Source organism: Lissotriton helveticus, chromosome 6, assembly GCF_964261635.1.
Source record: "Lissotriton helveticus chromosome 6, aLisHel1.1, whole genome shotgun sequence".
In the NCBI taxonomy this organism is placed as follows: Eukaryota; Metazoa; Chordata; class Amphibia; order Caudata; family Salamandridae; genus Lissotriton; species Lissotriton helveticus.
In genome coordinates this window covers 964,348,514-964,365,780 of record NC_136067.1, presented here as the reverse complement: position 1 = coordinate 964,365,780, position 17,267 = coordinate 964,348,514, and positions in this window count along the sequence as shown.

Sequence of the window (17,267 nt, the reverse complement as noted above, 5' to 3'; positions counted from 1 at the left end):
AAAAGCCCAAAGCTGATGACTACTGTCCTGTGAAATGTACAGAGAAAATGTCAATGATGTTTCAAGGGAAGCATTAGAGGGTGGTTGATCTACCTGTTTTGTTGAAATTGATGGTTTGCAGTAATGAAAATTCGCACACCGGCTAATTTAAGGCAAACTAGACCTGAAGTTCCATTTTTCTGTGACGTTTCATTGTACCATGACAAGACTTTCATTTTCATGTACCACTAGAATAAAGACTAAATTTGTCTCACAGAGAAGGATTGAGACTTCCATAGACTATCCTGAATAAATATACACATTCAAGGATAAACCTAGCAGTCCCAGGGAAAAATCACATATTATTTAACCTTTTCTGTTCCATGCGTAGACAATTACTCGTGAGAATCTCTAGCTAGTAGAATTATGGAAATAATGTTGCTGTAAATGTTTAACTTTTGCTTTATTCTGATTGATTAAGTGCCTGTGAACCATGTACTGCTGCATTGAATGTATAACATTCTTTGTTTAGAACCCTATTTATTTATTTATAAGTTTTATATAGTGCTAGCTAGACCCGAAGGATTCAGAGCGCTTTACAAAATCGTGAACAGGAATACAGTAAATCAGGCACGCAAACACAAAAAGAGGAGAGAATTCAAAATACCAAAAACATGAGACCCAGATTTGAGACGATCAAAAGGACACCATAAACAGATAACCCGCCGACTATGATAGAAGGGACTAGACCTGTACATGCAATAGTTAACCAAGGTCAATAGCCTAGGAGTTAAAGTATTTTGTTGAGGAGGAGTTGTTTTAGGTTCCTTTTGAAGCTAAGGAAAGAGGGGTTGCATTGCAGGTCACAAGGTAGAGAGTTCCCTATGCTCTGTGCATTTCCCAGAAAAGAGAAAGACTTGGTGGCTGATTTTTTAGATGGGGAGGTATGAGTAAAAGTACTGTTGAAAGTTAGGCTGAAACCGTCAACATTATCGGCGCCCTCTTGCTCTCCTTGAACCTTTTGTGCGCGTAAAACAGCCGCCATTTTGAACACCATGGCTTCCCTGCTCTCGCCGAGAGCCAGCGCGCCCCTCTCCCCCTCCTAGCTTCGCTGGCATCCCCCGCATGCTGACAACCCCCCTGCCTGCACCTGCCTTGAAATCATAAACCCCTCTTCAGCGCTGCTCTGCCCCAGGCCCTCGTCCTGTTCCCAGCGCAACACCTCCCTTCTTCCCATTCATGATCCCCGGCCCTTTGATGCAAACCCCCTTTCTTCCGTGTGCCCGTTTGTCTTCCTCGTTCCCAGGCCGACACCCAGCTCTGCCGATACTGTTCCTTGCCCCTCCCCGTACAATAAAAAGCTTCCTCCATCAAGGGATCCCCGGGTTGATCAAAGCCCCCCCCCCGCCCTACGAGATCCGATCGAACCCCGCACACTCCGTGAATCGGCGGAATATCCAGCTGCTCGATGATCATCACCTGTTGTGAACGGGGCGGGGACTTCCACTGTAACCTTGTGTGGGAACGGGCCTGAAAGGGGGGGATCTGAGGATGTCTTTCTGTACATCAAAGTATCGACGAGAATATGTTACATGCAATAAAAAGATAAACTTGTGTATAAGAGGCCAGGCCTCAGGGATGCAGTTAGAGCACCTCAGAACGATACCTGCTGTCCGTTTTGCTGTGTTCTCCTCCGGAGAGAATAAAAACCTTGTTTCCTGCCTTCCAGTCTCCAGCGCCTGCCTCTTCAATAGTTTAACTTCTTTATGGGTTCAGGAGGCGACACCGCCGGGCAATACTTAAGGATCTTATATTCTGGTTGGTAGTGTCACCCTTTTTAACAATTGGCGTCCCAAGCGTGGGGCCCATCAGCGACCCGTGGATCCAGTGGGAGAGGTCCTGACGACAGAGTGAACGACTGCAACGATCGGGAACGCGTCTGTCCGATAGACCCTCGTCTGACAGCCGATCATCCGAACTTCACTGGTTCCGAACAGACCTCTCTCGAGTGATCTACGGTCCTGACTGGGAACCATCAGGAGTGCCGCGAGGATAACGGAGAAGAGAGGACGATCGGGCGCTGGATTCGGAAGACAAGAAACTGTCCATGCGGTCCGGGTAAGGTCGTGTAAACACGACAAGTTGCGAACTGATTGCTTGATTGCTTGATTGTTTTAAAAAATACTAGTATTGCTCCTTTTATTTATTTGGAGATTCACTGTCTGCAAACGGAGAAACAACGGGCTCTCTCTTTGCAAGCAGTGGAGGATAGGTAGGGCAGTAGCCGTGCTTATTTTTTCTCCCCCACTCAATAATTACTTGAAACTGAACTGTTGTTCGCAAAACTATTGTTTCCTGGAGATTCTCTGTCTGCAAACAGGGAAGAGACCACCCTTTTTGCAGATAGTGAAAAGGGTAGGTAACGCAGATCTTTGCGGACCTACTCATTCTTCCCATTGAATATTTATTGGTCTTTTTGTTATTTTGATCCATGAGGTATTCACTGCCTGCAAACAACGTAGAATAGAAATATTCTGTCCAGTCTTTGCACCTAGTGATAAGATAGGCAGTGCTGACTTTTTAGTCCCTCGTTACGAGCCGTCATGTCTGTCTTCTCCCCACTGATTAGTAGCCTGTTTAGCCCGGACCGCTTATTAGAGATGGACCACCCAGCCCCACTGGAAGGCACCCCTAATAAGGACATGTTCATGAAGCATGGATTGACCGCTATAGCCTATAGTAAACTATGGCATAAATATACGAAAAAGGGTCAAGAAAGTCAGTGGCCCCTGATAGGATCCTTCGATGATGATAAAATAAAAATGCTAGAAACTGCCCTGGGTAAAAACAAGACAACACCCACTATGCTCGACAGTTTCGGCATGTGGCGAAAAGAAACTGAACAACGTAAAAAGAAAACTGAGAGTAGGTTGGAAAAAGAGCTGCGAAAAGCAGCCCACCTAGCTGCCCAGAAACTAGAAAAAGAGATAAAGGAAAGAGAGAAAGCTAAACAGAAACTAGAAATGGAAACACCAAGCCAGTGTCCGGTTAGAACTCCCTCCATGCTCTACCCTGATTTACCCTCGAAACAACGAGCCAACGAGGATCTGCTGTTAGGTCCTCCTATCATCTACATGCCCCCTCCATATGCCCCTTCCCAACCCTTGGCGCAGCACGCGCCACCCCCAGGTACAAACGAAGGTACCGCCACAGCTTCGGCCCCAATGGCCTCTGTGCCGGCCGAACCCCTTGTATTAAAAACCGCATCAACAACAACGTTAGACGACCATGAGACCCGAGGGGCTGGTCCTGCAAGAACAAGCAGGCTAAGCAAAGATGAGCGAGCGGGGATCGACAAAATAGCAAGGACACTGGTAGAAAGGAAGGATGATGAAGAGTACATCACAGATATGTTCAGCTCGTATACAGGGAGTCACAGACGACATTTTACCGTACGACTGTGTTATCATGTCTTGAATGCATACGAGGACCGATATCGAGAAAACGGTCCCGAGAGCCTAACGACTCTGTACCGGAAGGTCGATATCGGGGATGGGGGCGAGTGTGATGTGTCGGACCTCCTTACGCGTACGCTTGAGGTTTTCCGCCACCTCACTGAACGAAAGCCGGGAGCTAAATCCGCAACCTCCGTAGTGACCGAACCACCAACCGAGCAATCTAACACCATGATGCCAATACGAGAGGCTGCCCCTTACTGGGTTCCTCCCCGAGGTACAGGGACTCACGATGATGCAAACAACCAAGATGCGAAGGGAAGGGTAGTGTACAACTGGGTCTACCAGCCATGGGACCGGCAAGAGATACTGACATTCCGGAAATCTCTACCCGACCTACGTAAAAACCCCACTGCCTTCTATACTGAATTGGGTACAGCCCTGGGCTCAACGATTATGACCCTGGCTGACATCGACTTGTTCTTCGGGTTATGTCTACCAGCTGATGTGTGGAAGCAAATCTGGAAAGTCGATCACCTTGAGCTGTTCGGACAAACCTGGACACAACTCAATGACCTGGATAAACAACGGGGACCAGGACAAAAGCCTTTGAAATCCATTCTAGACCTTCCAGATAAAATCGTAGAGAAATTAAAAACCCTGATCCCAGAAAAGAAAGTGGACTGGTCGATAGTAACAGCCTGTCGCCAGAAACCCCAGGAGGATGTATCGGAATACTTCTCCCGGTTTGAAACGGTGTTCTCCGATTACAGCGGCCAGGACATGACCACTGCAACCGGACACCATCTGTTTGTCCAGAATTATGTTAAGGGCCTATCATCGGAAATCTCCCAGAAACTACAGGCCAGCGAGAGTAGTTGGGCAGCCTCCAAACCTACAGCGATTCTCCAAATGGCCCAATATTATGAGCATCAGAAAAATGAAAACGATAGGGCGACAGCGAAAAAGAAGAAGGACTTAAAAGAGAGGGTGATGATTGCCAAACTGCAAGGGGTGACTATAGGACGAGACCAATATCGGGGAAACTACCAGACGAACGTCCCTAAGACTACATTTCCCCAGGACCGCACTCTGACTTCCTACAGCGGACGCACAGACCTTAGAGAAAACCAGTGCGCTTTCTGCAAAGGGACTGGCCATTGGAAATCCCAGTGCCCAGTTCTTCTGGAAATGATCAGAAACAAAGACCCCAGGGATGTAGCAAACGGACCGAGACCTAAGGGACAACAGCGAGGGCCCCCAAATGACGCGACTAACGACAGATCAGGCAGACCAAATACGTTCGATCGACCCAGGCAGAACCAATATCAACAATCTGACTATGACGACACCCACACCTTCGCATAGGACAGCCAAGGGCGAGGGAGGGATCCAGTCGAGCTCTATGTTGACCAGCAGGGCCCTTATGTCACTGCTAAGGTCCTGCGTACCAAGTCTCCATTTCTGGTAGACACTGGCGCAACACGTAGTGCGTTATCTAAACGACTGATTCCAAGGGCACCCTTGTCTGGCTCACTCATAACATCGACAGGTTTCGATGGAACGCCCTCCACCAACCCTTTGTCTGCCCCGATTCTCTTTGACGTAGAAAACAACACCACCGACACCACGTTCTTGCTCTCCTCCAATAGCCCTGACGCCATTATGGGACTTGACTTACTGAAACACTTCCGAGCGACGATCAAGTGTTCTCAAGATGGAGTTCGAGTGTTTCTTTACGACAACCCCGTTCTGCTTAGACATTGCTCTCCCCGACACATGTTTTCCATCACCGACGTTGACGCATCCCTGCTTGACACTCTACCTCCGTATCTGTGGGCCAAAGCGGATTCGGACGTAGGGCGTATGTTAATTGACCCAGTGCACATTACTGTCTGACCAGACGCAACACTCCCAAAACTCCCACAATATCGGATATCGCCAGAGGGCGAGAAGGCATTGGTAATGATTATCCAGTCACTGATAGACGCAGGAGTGGTAGAGGAAGTGGTTAGTAACATTTGCAACAGCCCTATCTTGCCCATCATCAAGAAACAGGGAGAGGGAGATGAGAAAGCATACCGTTTTATCATCGACCTCCGAGAGATCAACAAAGTGGTGGTACCCCAGTACCCTGTGGTCTCAGACATCACCACCATCCTGACTTTGATTCCATCCACTGCCACCACCTTTTCCGTCATCGACCTCAAGAACGCATTCTTCTCCATCCCCATCCACCCAGACAGCCGATATCTCTTCGGCTTTACCCTAAAAGCCCGCTCATATAGGTTTTGCCGAGCGCCTCAAGGCTACACGGAAAGCCCTAGCATCTACAGCCAGGCCCTCAAAAGACAACTAGACCAAGTCCAGTTACCCGACGGAGTGGTGTTGGTACAATATGTCGATGACATCCTTTTGGCAGCCGACACCACCCCTCTAGCGGTTACCACCACCATTCAACTCTTGCACTTCCTTGCGGAGAATGGCCACAAGGTCTCCAAGAAGAAGTTGCAATTCTGCCTACCCCAGGTCACTTACCTAGGCCACCTTTTGTCCAAAGATGGAAGAAAACTCACTCCTGATCGAATCCAAACCATTCTAGATACCCCTGTCCCTAAGACCCAGAAGCAGGTTCGCTCCCTATTAGGCCTCACCTCCTTCTGCCGACAATGGTTACCAAACTTCAGCCTCGTTGTGAAACCACTGCTTTCTCTGCTAAACAAAGACGTCCCTTTCCCACTCCCATGGACCCCTGAGTGTCAAACTTCCTTCACGGAACTGCGAGATGCCCTTTGCTCAGCCCCTGTCCTAGGTACCCCTGATTACAAAAAGCCCTTCTCCCTTTACACTCACGAAAGGGAGGGGTGCGCTTTATCTGTCCTGACCCAGGCCATCGGCCCTAAGCAACGACCGTGCGCTTACTTCTCTGCCACTCTTGACCCTGTCGCCAGAGCCTTGCCTGCCTGCCTTCGAGCTGTAGCTGCTGCTGCAATCTCTATCCGACAGAGTGAGGGGATTGTACTCTCGAATTCCCTCACGGTACTGGTACCCCATGCAGTCGACACCCTCCTGAACCAAACCAAGACGCAACATCTGACGAGTGCACGACTGACTGGATACGAACTGACCTTGCTTGCCCCCCATATCACCCTGAAAAGATGCACCACACTGAACCTGGCAACTCTGTTACCCTTGCCAGAGAACGATCCCAATGTGCACCCCGTACATGACTGCGTGACTCTTACGGACGAACAGACCAGGAGTAGGGTTGATCTCAGAGACACGACTTTCCCTGACCCCGACGGGGAGCTGTGGGTGGACGGTTCTTGCATCAAACTCTCCGACGGTACCACTTCCGCTGCCTATGCAGTCACCACGGCCCGAACCGTAGTAGAAACAGCCCGCATCACCCAGCGATCTGCCCAGGCAGCGGAACTGATTGCTTTGACACGAGCCTGCATCCTGGCGACAGGAACCACAGCGAACATTTACACCGACAGCCAGTATGCCTTCGGGGTGGTTCACCATTTTGGGCTCCTTTGGAGGGAAAGGGGATTCTTGACCTCACACGGCACACCCATTTTGCACGGGGATCTAGTCTCCGCCTTAATCGAAGCTGTCCTCCTCCCCGACAAACTTGCCATCATCAAATGCCAGGCACACAAGAAGGTGACAGACATTATTGGACAGGGAAATGCACTAGCCGACATCACCGCCCGAACGACAGCTGAAAATAGGACGACAACACATATGTACGTGACCAGATCACAAGCGGAAAGGTGGACTGACGTTGGAGACACTATCAGGGACATTCAAACGGCTAGCACACAACACGAGTTGACTGAATGGACACGGGTGGGATTGAAAGACGATGAAGGCTGCTGGCGGACAAAAGACACGAACAAATGGTTGCTACCTGATTCCTACTTGATTCCCATACTGACCATGGCACACTCCCCTGCCCACATAGGATCAGCCCCCATGATCGAACTTGTCTCCAGGGTTTGGCACAATGATAAGATCCCAGATTCCGCCAAACGCCTGGTTCAACAATGCTTAATATGCCTGCAACACAACCCCGGGAAAGGAACTGTAGTACCCCGGGGGGGATTTGGGGTTCCAAACCACCCATTTGAAGTCCTGCAGATGGACTACATCCAGCTAGACAGATGCCAAGGCCTAAAATATGTACTTGTTGTGGTGTGCGCATTTAGCAAGTGGGTGGAAGCATATCCAACCCGTGACAACACCGCTATGGCCACCGCAAAGGTTCTGTTAAAGGAGTTTTTCCCCCGTTATGGCCTCTGTCGTGTTTTATGGAGTGATAATGGCCCCCACTTCGTAGCCAAAGTTATCCAGCTCATCCTGAATGGGCTGGGTATTAAACAGAAATTCCACGCAGTCTTCCACCCTCAGTCTGCTGGGCTTGTCGAACGACACAATGCCACACTAAAGCTTAAACTGGCCAAAATAGTGGCTACCACGGGCCTGAAATGGCCAGACGCCCTCCCACTGGCATTGCTATCGATGCGCTCTACCCCCACCCGACATCACTTAACTCCTTATGAAGTTGTCTTCGGTCGACCCATGAGCGTCTGGTCTGCCCCGAAACCAATTTCCATTCATGACGTTCCGGACGTCCTGATGTCTGATTATCTGTACAAATTGACTGAAACTTTGTCTGTCCTTCATCAGCAGGTGCAGCAGGCCATCCCCGATGCTTCCAGGGGTCCGGGTCACGCCATCCAGCCGGGGGACTTCGTGCTGATCCGAAATTTTCAGCGATCAAAGAGTTTGGAACCCCGGTGGACGGGCCCCTGGCAAGTGCTGATCACCACCCGGACCGCACTTCGAGTGGAGGGGAAGAAGCACTGGCTGCACGCCCATCACTGCAAAAAGGTCTCCCCAGCCCTGGCCACGACAGATACCGTCAACACCCAAGAAGAGCTCCTGAACCAGGACCGACCATCGTTGAACTGCTATCCTGACACAGAGACACTTGAACTTTCAAAACATCCTGACCCCACTGTACCATCTCGAGAAGGGTATTTCCTGCGTCGAAAGGAGGGAGCTTCGGCTAAGTAGGCCACGGACTAGGTTAAAGGATCTCAGAACGGTGACCCAAACTACCAAGGGTTACCTGGAGAGAAGCTAAAACTAAGTCTGTGGTCCTGCCCACTACCGAGCACCTTGAAGACGAAGATGATGGAAGCGCCAGATAAGAAGATGATGGAAGCGCCAAATAAGAAGCCGACGGAGACAGCAGGAAATACCCACTACAGAAATCCGAGAACAGACAGACTCCATAGCTCAAAGACAATTGCACTCTTCATCGTAATCCTCCTCTGCTTTCTCCTCATGACTACGCTCTGGATTATGGAAGAACACGCACCTGCTCACGAAACATTCCTAACCACTGCCCAGCCTACCACCATGAAGGAACATTATCTGATTTCGCTCTCCCCTCAACTAAGAGAGAGGCGAAAGGAGTTTTGGAATAACTCTTTTGTGCAGCTGCTTCACCAACACAATCTTGCCACCAATGCCACCAACTGCTGGATCTGTGGGTTGCTACCCCATGCCACTGGACATTCAATACCATTCATTCCTTCACCCTTCTCTGTTCACGGCTCCTGCCTTGCTTGGCTGATCCTCCTGCAAGAAAGCTATAAGGACAATACCACCTCCGGTAGAACCGTAACGCATTTCTCCCACGGGGTCCGGTGAAACAAAACTAAGACACACTTCTGCCCGCAGACCTCCAACGATTCAGTCCAAATGGACATCCCGGCTAAAGAACGGATCGAAATGCAGGTGTTCAACAATCCAACCAGACCCACCTTCTCCTATCTGCGGAAACGAACGGCTGCCACTCTGACTGTGGCCTTGTCGGTCATCAACGTCACAGGCCACATGTGTGTAGAAGGACTTGGGACACAGCTGGTGGGTCGCAGCGCTTGCCGCTTTACCAGAACTCTGGATTCCACAGATCCACCTTCCTTTGTGTCATCCCCAAACATGTATTTCATCTGCGGCACGAAGGCCTACACCTGGCTCCCCAAAGGCTGGGGGGGCACTTGCTACATCTCCTTCGTCCTTCCTCCAACTTATGTGGCCCCAGCGAATCACCACAGGCAAAAACGAGCCAAAGACATTGAGCAAACCGACTCAACAGGGGCGCAGTTCCTCGATGCTATGAAAGGACTCGTCCCCCTCTGGGGCCCGATGGCAAACAGCCGTGCCATCCGACATTTGACTCAGGCAGTTGAGACAACCATGAACATCACAGCGGGCATTTTTGCCAACAACACTGCCGAGCTCCAAGCGGTCCGTCTGGTGGCTCTTCAGAACCGCCTCGTTCTAGATGTGGTTCTGGCGGACCGTGGAGGAGCATGCCGCATTATTGGGTCCAGCTGTTGTACATACATACCGGACAACTCACCCTCAGTGTACAAAGCCATCGAACATCTCCACAGACTCTCTTCAGAAGTTCACCAAGAACAAGAAGAATGGTCGCTCGGTGGTTGGTTCTGGGACACCATCAAAAGCTGGGGCTGGAGACTGCTCACCATTATCCTGATTCCCGTAGTTGTAATATGTGGCCTATGCTTAGGAATTCAATGTCTGCCACCTCTGTGTTCTTTATGTGCGAGTTGTATTTTTCCCAAAACTGTGGACTTTGGAAGCGAACACATGAGAGCATTGTATGATACCGAAGTTAGGAATTTGATGAAAATTGACATTGAGTAAGCAAGTTGGCTAGATATGTTGAAAAGGGAGGACTGTTGAAAGTTAGGCTGAAACCGTCAACATTATCGGCGCCCTCTTGCTCTCCTTGAACCTTTTGTGCGCGTAAAACAGCCGCCATTTTGAACACCATGGCTTCCCTGCTCTCGCCGAGAGCCAGCGCGCCCCTCTCCCCCTCCTAGCTTCGCTGGCATCCCCCGCATGCTGACAACCCCCCTGCCTGCACCTGCCTTGAAATCATAAACCCCTCTTCAGCGCTGCTCTGCCCCAGGCCCTCGTCCTGTTCCCAGCGCAACACCTCCCTTCTTCCCATTCATGATCCCCGGCCCTTTGATGCAAACCCCCTTTCTTCCGTGTGCCCGTTTGTCTTCCTCGTTCCCAGGCCGACACCCAGCTCTGCCGATACTGTTCCTTGCCCCTCCCCGTACAATAAAAAGCTTCCTCCATCCCCGGGTTGATCAAAGCCCCCCCCCCGCCCTACGAGATCCGATCGAACCCCGCACACTCCGTGAATCGGCGGAATATCCAGCTGCGCGATGATCATCACCTGTTGTGAACGGGGCGGGGACTTCCACTGTAACCTTGTGTGGGAACGGGCCTGAAAGGGGGGGATCTGAGGATGTCTTTCTGTACATCAAAGTATCGACGAGAATATGTTACATGCAATAAAAAGATAAACTTGTGTATAAGAGGCCAGGCCTCAGGGATGCAGTTAGAGCACCTCAGAACGATACCTGCTGTCCGTTTTGCTGTGTTCTCCTCCGGAGAGAATAAAAACCTTGTTTCCTGCCTTCCAGTCTCCAGCGCCTGCCTCTTCAATAGTTTAACTTCTTTATGGGTTCAGGAGGCGACACCGCCGGGCAATACTTAAGGATCTTATATTCTGGTTGGTAGTGTCACCCTTTTTAACAGTACGTTAGAGCTTCTCAAAGATCTGATAGTTCCCGCTTTCATCAGCTTGTTTTCTAGGTAGTTGGGAGTGTGTGAGTGAGGAGCTTTGTGGATGATGCAGGCAGTCTTGTAAGCACATCTTCCATCTATTGGAAGCCAGTTAAGGGTCTTGTTGGCAGTAGTGACGTGTTCAAAAAGTGTTTTTGATGTTTGAAATGAGCCGGGCTGCCAAGTTAAGAACTGATCTAAGGGGGCTGAGGTGAGTTCTCGGAAGCTTGGAGTTTTGAGGTAGAAGCACATGAGAGAGTTTATTGCACAAGGATGATAGCAACATGTAGCGTTGCGGGTGAATATTTGCGGGAGCAGAAGTATACAAAAAAGAGAGTGGCAAAACATTCACTTTCATGGAGTGCTTACACAAAAAGAAAGAAAAAAGTAGTTACATAAAATGAGCAGGGAAAGGATAGAAGACCATCAAAGACGTAGAATAAGAAGCAAGTATATAGGAGTAACAACCAATGGTAAGTGATGGATGGGCTATAAGCCCACCATTGGGCCTGGATTTCCTAAAAAGTGTTGCAACTCAGCAAGACAACTGACTGCATTGTGCTGCGTGACAGGGAGAGAGCAGAAATGCACCACTAAGGTATGACACATTACTGCTCACTCGCTACGCTGGGGCTGAGAGTGCTCCCTAGCGCCAATGCTGGTACCTTAACGCCATGATGCCAGGGTACTTGGGTTAAAGGCAGGATTTTTTTTGTGAAGGAAGGTACACCTTCCTGCACAAAAAACAATCCTCAGAAACATTTTCCTCTGTCTATGTGTACTGCAGATTGCAGCACACGTAGAAAAAGGAAATAATGAGGGGAAATACACATATTTCTCCTTATTACACCTCTGTTGGAATGGCGGTGCATTTTGATGGATTCCAAGTCTTACTTTTATTAGTAAATCTGGGAATGTGCTCATGGAACACCTTCTCAACAGCAGAGTAACGCAAGGTAGCGACTTGAGTTGTCTTGCTTCACTCTAGATTTACTAAGCCACGTAGAGCTACGCAAGGTGGCTTTGCGTGATTTAGCATTTCTGACTTAAGCCCTTAGGAAATCTAGGCCTTGGTCTTTTGCAACCAGACAGCACTCGACCTAAAAAAGACTTTTCAACTAGTTTTCACAACCAAAAATAGCAATACCTCGTTTTGATAATGTTTTACTCCAGTTTAAAGCCACTGAAAGCCACAAGGTGAAAAAACGTTAAACTATCCGTGAAATTATGGGCCATATTATCAAGCAAGGGCGATACATTATCGCCGCTTTTATCGGCAGGAAACTGCCGCTAAAGCGGCGATAATGGGCTTGATAATATGCCCTAGTGAATTCCCCTGTTAACCTGGGCTTCTATGGGAATTCACAAGGGCATATTATCAAGCCCATTATCGTCGCTTTAGCGGCAGTTTCCTGCCGATAAAATCGGCGATAATGGATCGCCCTTGCTTGATAAAATGGTCCCATGTTTTTTTCTTCTGCAAGTTAAAATTCGACATCTTTGAAATGCGATTTTGCTTGACCTCTCTCTGGCTACGTTATTGGCCTTCTGAATTGTGAGTGGGCCTGCTGCCTCTTGGTTTATTTTATACTCCGTGGCCCGGCAGGTAAAATCTGCTTGCGTGCCATCCTCAGATCAGCATTTTCCCCATTTGCCTGCTCGAGTGGGGAGAGAAAGCCAAAGTGTTACTGAGAATGACCAGCAGATGGAAGGAGAGGGCATATTTAATAGATCCGCGCCGCCGCGCGTGAAAAATCAATGCGGAAAACATTAGCCGCCGTGTGTCCTGTTCTTCAGTGGTGCGTCTTCTCTTTCAGTAACAAGGCTGCTCGAGCCGCGGGCTCGAGACTGTTGCGCGCGCACCACCGTTTGCTGATCTCTTCTCCTATTTCACCAGCCTCCTTCCCACTCGTGTGTAGTGTTATAGCACATCCAAAGGCTGCTTGTCAACGTCTCTCCGTGTACTGACAACAAGAAGGCTGTGTTGCTTGAGGTGCTGGTGGGAGCATGCGGAGGCACCATGTTGGGTGACAGCAGAGTGACAGATATCCTTGTTGGCAGGGTAACGGGACAGAAGAGCCGCGGAAGAGGCAGCAATGTCATGGTGCACTTAAGTCTTATGACCCAAGCGTGCCTCTGTGAGGGATATGCCAACTGAAACGAGAGTGGGCACCGAGCACTCTTAGAAGACAGATTATATAAATGTGTTATGCATTCAAGCACATTCATATCCGAGACCCGAGTTTAGGAAATTTAGTTGAAAACTGAATTTTGGTCACTGCCCTCTGTAACCAGGACTCGCATGCTTATGTTGGATACCAGGGAAATAGCTAGAAAAATAAAATCTTCCCTAGTTTGAACGATTTAATAAAACATTTGGAGCGAGATATTCTAACAGCTATTCAAGTGATGGCCAGCCAGCAAGCAAGCATCTCTTGATTCATAATAGAATTCGTGCATCTCTTGTGCCATTTTTGTTGTTGTAGATTTATATAGTGCGAACTCCACGGGGCTCTTTACATGAGCACCAGTGACGTTACACAAGGACACCTTTTTTTTTTAGTTGACACGAGGAGATTAAGGAATTTGCCAAGAATCACTGGATGCTGAACCGAGGTTCGAACCTGGTTCCTAAACCCCAAAGTCGGCAAATCTGGCCGTTAGACCACATCCTCTCCCCAGTTTTCACTACTACCCTACTTTCTTCAGTTTTCACTACTACCCTACTTTCTTCTTGCTGTGGTGTTTATGAGCTTCTGATTGGAACCAACCAGGAGTCTCCGATCAAAGTCAAAAGGGTAAAACACACAATGTAAATGTTTTGTGTTAATCAGATCTAGTTAGTGTCAAAAGGATCTCGCCCTCCTTCGCACCCAAGATGCTGACTTGAGGGTCGGGAGGGGTTAGATGCTGACTTGAGGGTCGGGAGGGGTTGTGACGTCTCTGTTAGATAAGGTCAATCAATACAATATTAAGAGCAGGATTTGAAAATACTCAAAGCCTCATGCGCCCTCTGCTGGCCGTGTTTCTTTGCACGGAAGTGGGCATTTTGTAGACTGTAGTAAATAAAGCACGTGATATTTAACAGTGATTTCATGCAAGTGTACACAATATTCTAAAATGAGCAGTTTGAGTCAAACAGGTTATGTTCTTTTCAGTTTTGAAAAAGCACCTTGTAAATCTCATTGCTACAAAATAAAACAGGCATTGTATTCGCAACTCCACTTAATCAATTTTTAAAAGTCTTTTTAAAATACAGCATTAGCTTTGTCATTTGTATAGCGCTCAGCTGCCATTAATGCTTCCTTTGAGGGTTGGGACCTCATTTAAGGGGCTAGCAAGTCACAGCTCACATTAAAGGGAGAGGGGGACACATTGAGTGTGTCGTTTATGAAAAGATTTGACTGGCATGTGCGAGGGCCAGAAATGTGCTCCCGTCTTAGGACAGTGAATTCGGTATTGTGGCTTAAGCGGGATGGTGTGCAAAGTGGTCAGATCATTGAGTAGAGGATGTGGCTTGATGCATGGATAGAGAGGTTCATGGTTGCATGTATCATATAAGGATGTCTTATGCGAGGGCAGGAGATGAACTCCAACAGAGTCTTGGGGAACTTTCACTGCAGCTAAATGCACTACAGTCCCGAAAAGTTGTATTGGATGGAAAGACGAGTGAGTAATCACATACAGGCATAACAATTGTGGTTCGATTGGAGGGCTGACTTCTGATCAATGCTCCTTGGAGATCAGGTGCCATGCTCTGGAAAATGTCCCAGTGGTGCAAGTGGTGTGTGTCCCAACTTTCTGCATCCGTGAGGCACTTTGGTATTACAGGAGCGCCATAACTTTGGTATTACAGAAGCGCGGTGTGTGGCCCCTTCTGTAATACAGATTACACCAAAAGGTGTGTAGAGCTGGTGAGACCTCAAGCGGGAGTTCCCTCATTTGCAATGGGGCAAGGCATCCCATCATGGCTCCCACCCTATGTTTCCTTTTTGTGATGGGTACTCATGCAAATGGTAATACAATGTGTTATGGATTTTATTGTTGATATTTTTGGCAATATCGAGAGCCGGGAGTATGCTTTAGGGGTTTCATGCCAGAGGGAGCGCACATGTCAAGGTTACACTTTAGTGGACCCATGCACTTGTACTTCTCCGCACCTAAGTTATTCGGGACCCTAAAACTTGCAGGGCAGTGCAGCGTGGCTTGAGGGTGATATGAACTTTAAAAGAAGTGGCATGCATGTATAATAATTAGAGCCAGACACCCGATATTACTACAAAGCGACGGCTGTCTAATTCTAAAATGACTGCAGTCTTGCAAGACACACCAAGAGCATGTTATTTAATTCTTTAATCTGAGATAGGAAACAACTGTTGGAGCTATTGCTTCCTGGTCTGATTGTTAGTGCCATTTTCACTTGGACTGATGGCTAAGAAATTGGAGTAAAGAAAGAACTTAGAGGCAGATGTCTCTTGGGAGGAAGAAAAAGGTACGATTTCACAGGGGTGTTCATCCAGAAAATTATAAACTATGCAGTTTCAGTTACCTTTAGAGCTAGAGAAGGCTCATCTCCTCCCAAACGTTCACAAGACAAGAGTTGGAGGAGGTAAAAAGTAGATTTATTAGGGGCAGAAAACTTAGGGCAGTGTTGCAGCACGTCCAGGAGAATCCAGTAGTTACAGCTCAGTAAGACAACCACAATTTCGTTGCTGCTACTTGGGGCAGTCTGAAAGGTTCTAATTGAATGGAGGGAAGTGAATAAGTATACCTTCCCACGTATTTTCTCTAGGAGAAACCCATTCAAGCTTTGTAGAATAATTTCCTACAGTAATCAAGGTGGACTCCTTGACAGTTGGGTTGTTGTCTCAAGGGAAATTATATTTGAGATCACATCGCAATTGGACCCGGTAGATAAAAGGGTTGATTTGGTGGTCAGGAAAGCTTATGTGATGGGCAGTTTTGCCGGACACACGAGTAGGGTTGTCCATTGTCTTTATTAAGGATGAGAAGACATCTATTCCAACAAAGGCCCATAGACAACTACCGTGCATGGAATACCATGATGTAAGCAGGAATTCCATGACACAATCGCGCTCTGAACCTTACCACACTTCTCCCATTTTTACAGCACAGTTCAGTTACAGGTACAATTAACATTGTACAAACACAAATGTTATTGTAAGTTAACAATAGCCAAAACGATACTGCTTACACATCTGCTATACATATATTTTCATGGTGACACCAATGTAGAACAAGAAAGTAGCCATAGCGATACTCAAGAACACATCACAATACTTTTTATCAATTCAATTCAATATTTATTTAAAGATTTGGAACTTTAATGAGGTCCACAATAAAAGTACATACAAATTATTACCTAAAATATCATAAAACATATACAGATTTTTCAACACACAGCAACTTCTGCAAAGAGGGCTTGGAATTAGCAGCATAATGATTGAAGTAACAAAACATATTCCAAATTGTGCAAAAAAGCATTTAAGTAGCAGCCAATTCATGTGCAATATACAATTAAAAAATCCAGCTTCAGCTGAAAGTTAACTTGAAATTAGCAGCAAGAAGATGAGGATAGAAAAGCATATCCTAACATGCGCTATAAAAAACAGTTGAGTTATATCAGATTCATATGCAAAATATGCTCCGAAATCCAACTTCAATAGGGAAGAGAATTTCAAAGTTAGCAACAAGAAAATAAATGAAAAGCAAGATATAATCCAGTTGTACAAAAAGCAATTAAGTAGTAATCAAAACGTGTGCAAAATACTATCTGAAGAAGGAGAAAATATTAGAACTCCATAATAGGGCAACAAACACGAGGGGGGCAGCCCGATTAAAATAATATATATATGATATTAAAATATATACATAAATTCCTTAAAAAAATCAAATAATTGTACTTCATTTTTCGGACAAGAGAGAAAATTACGGCTGAAGCTACATCTTTAACACCAGTTTGTATAAACATTGGCCCAAGCCAGCGATGGTGACTCAAAACCAATGCTGGACATACAAACAAAACATGATCCAGTTTCCGAATACTCAGCTCTCAAACATTTTTTATTTTTTTCATTTTCCAAGTTCTGGGACCAGTTTGCTGTTAAATTGTATAAATGTAAGAGA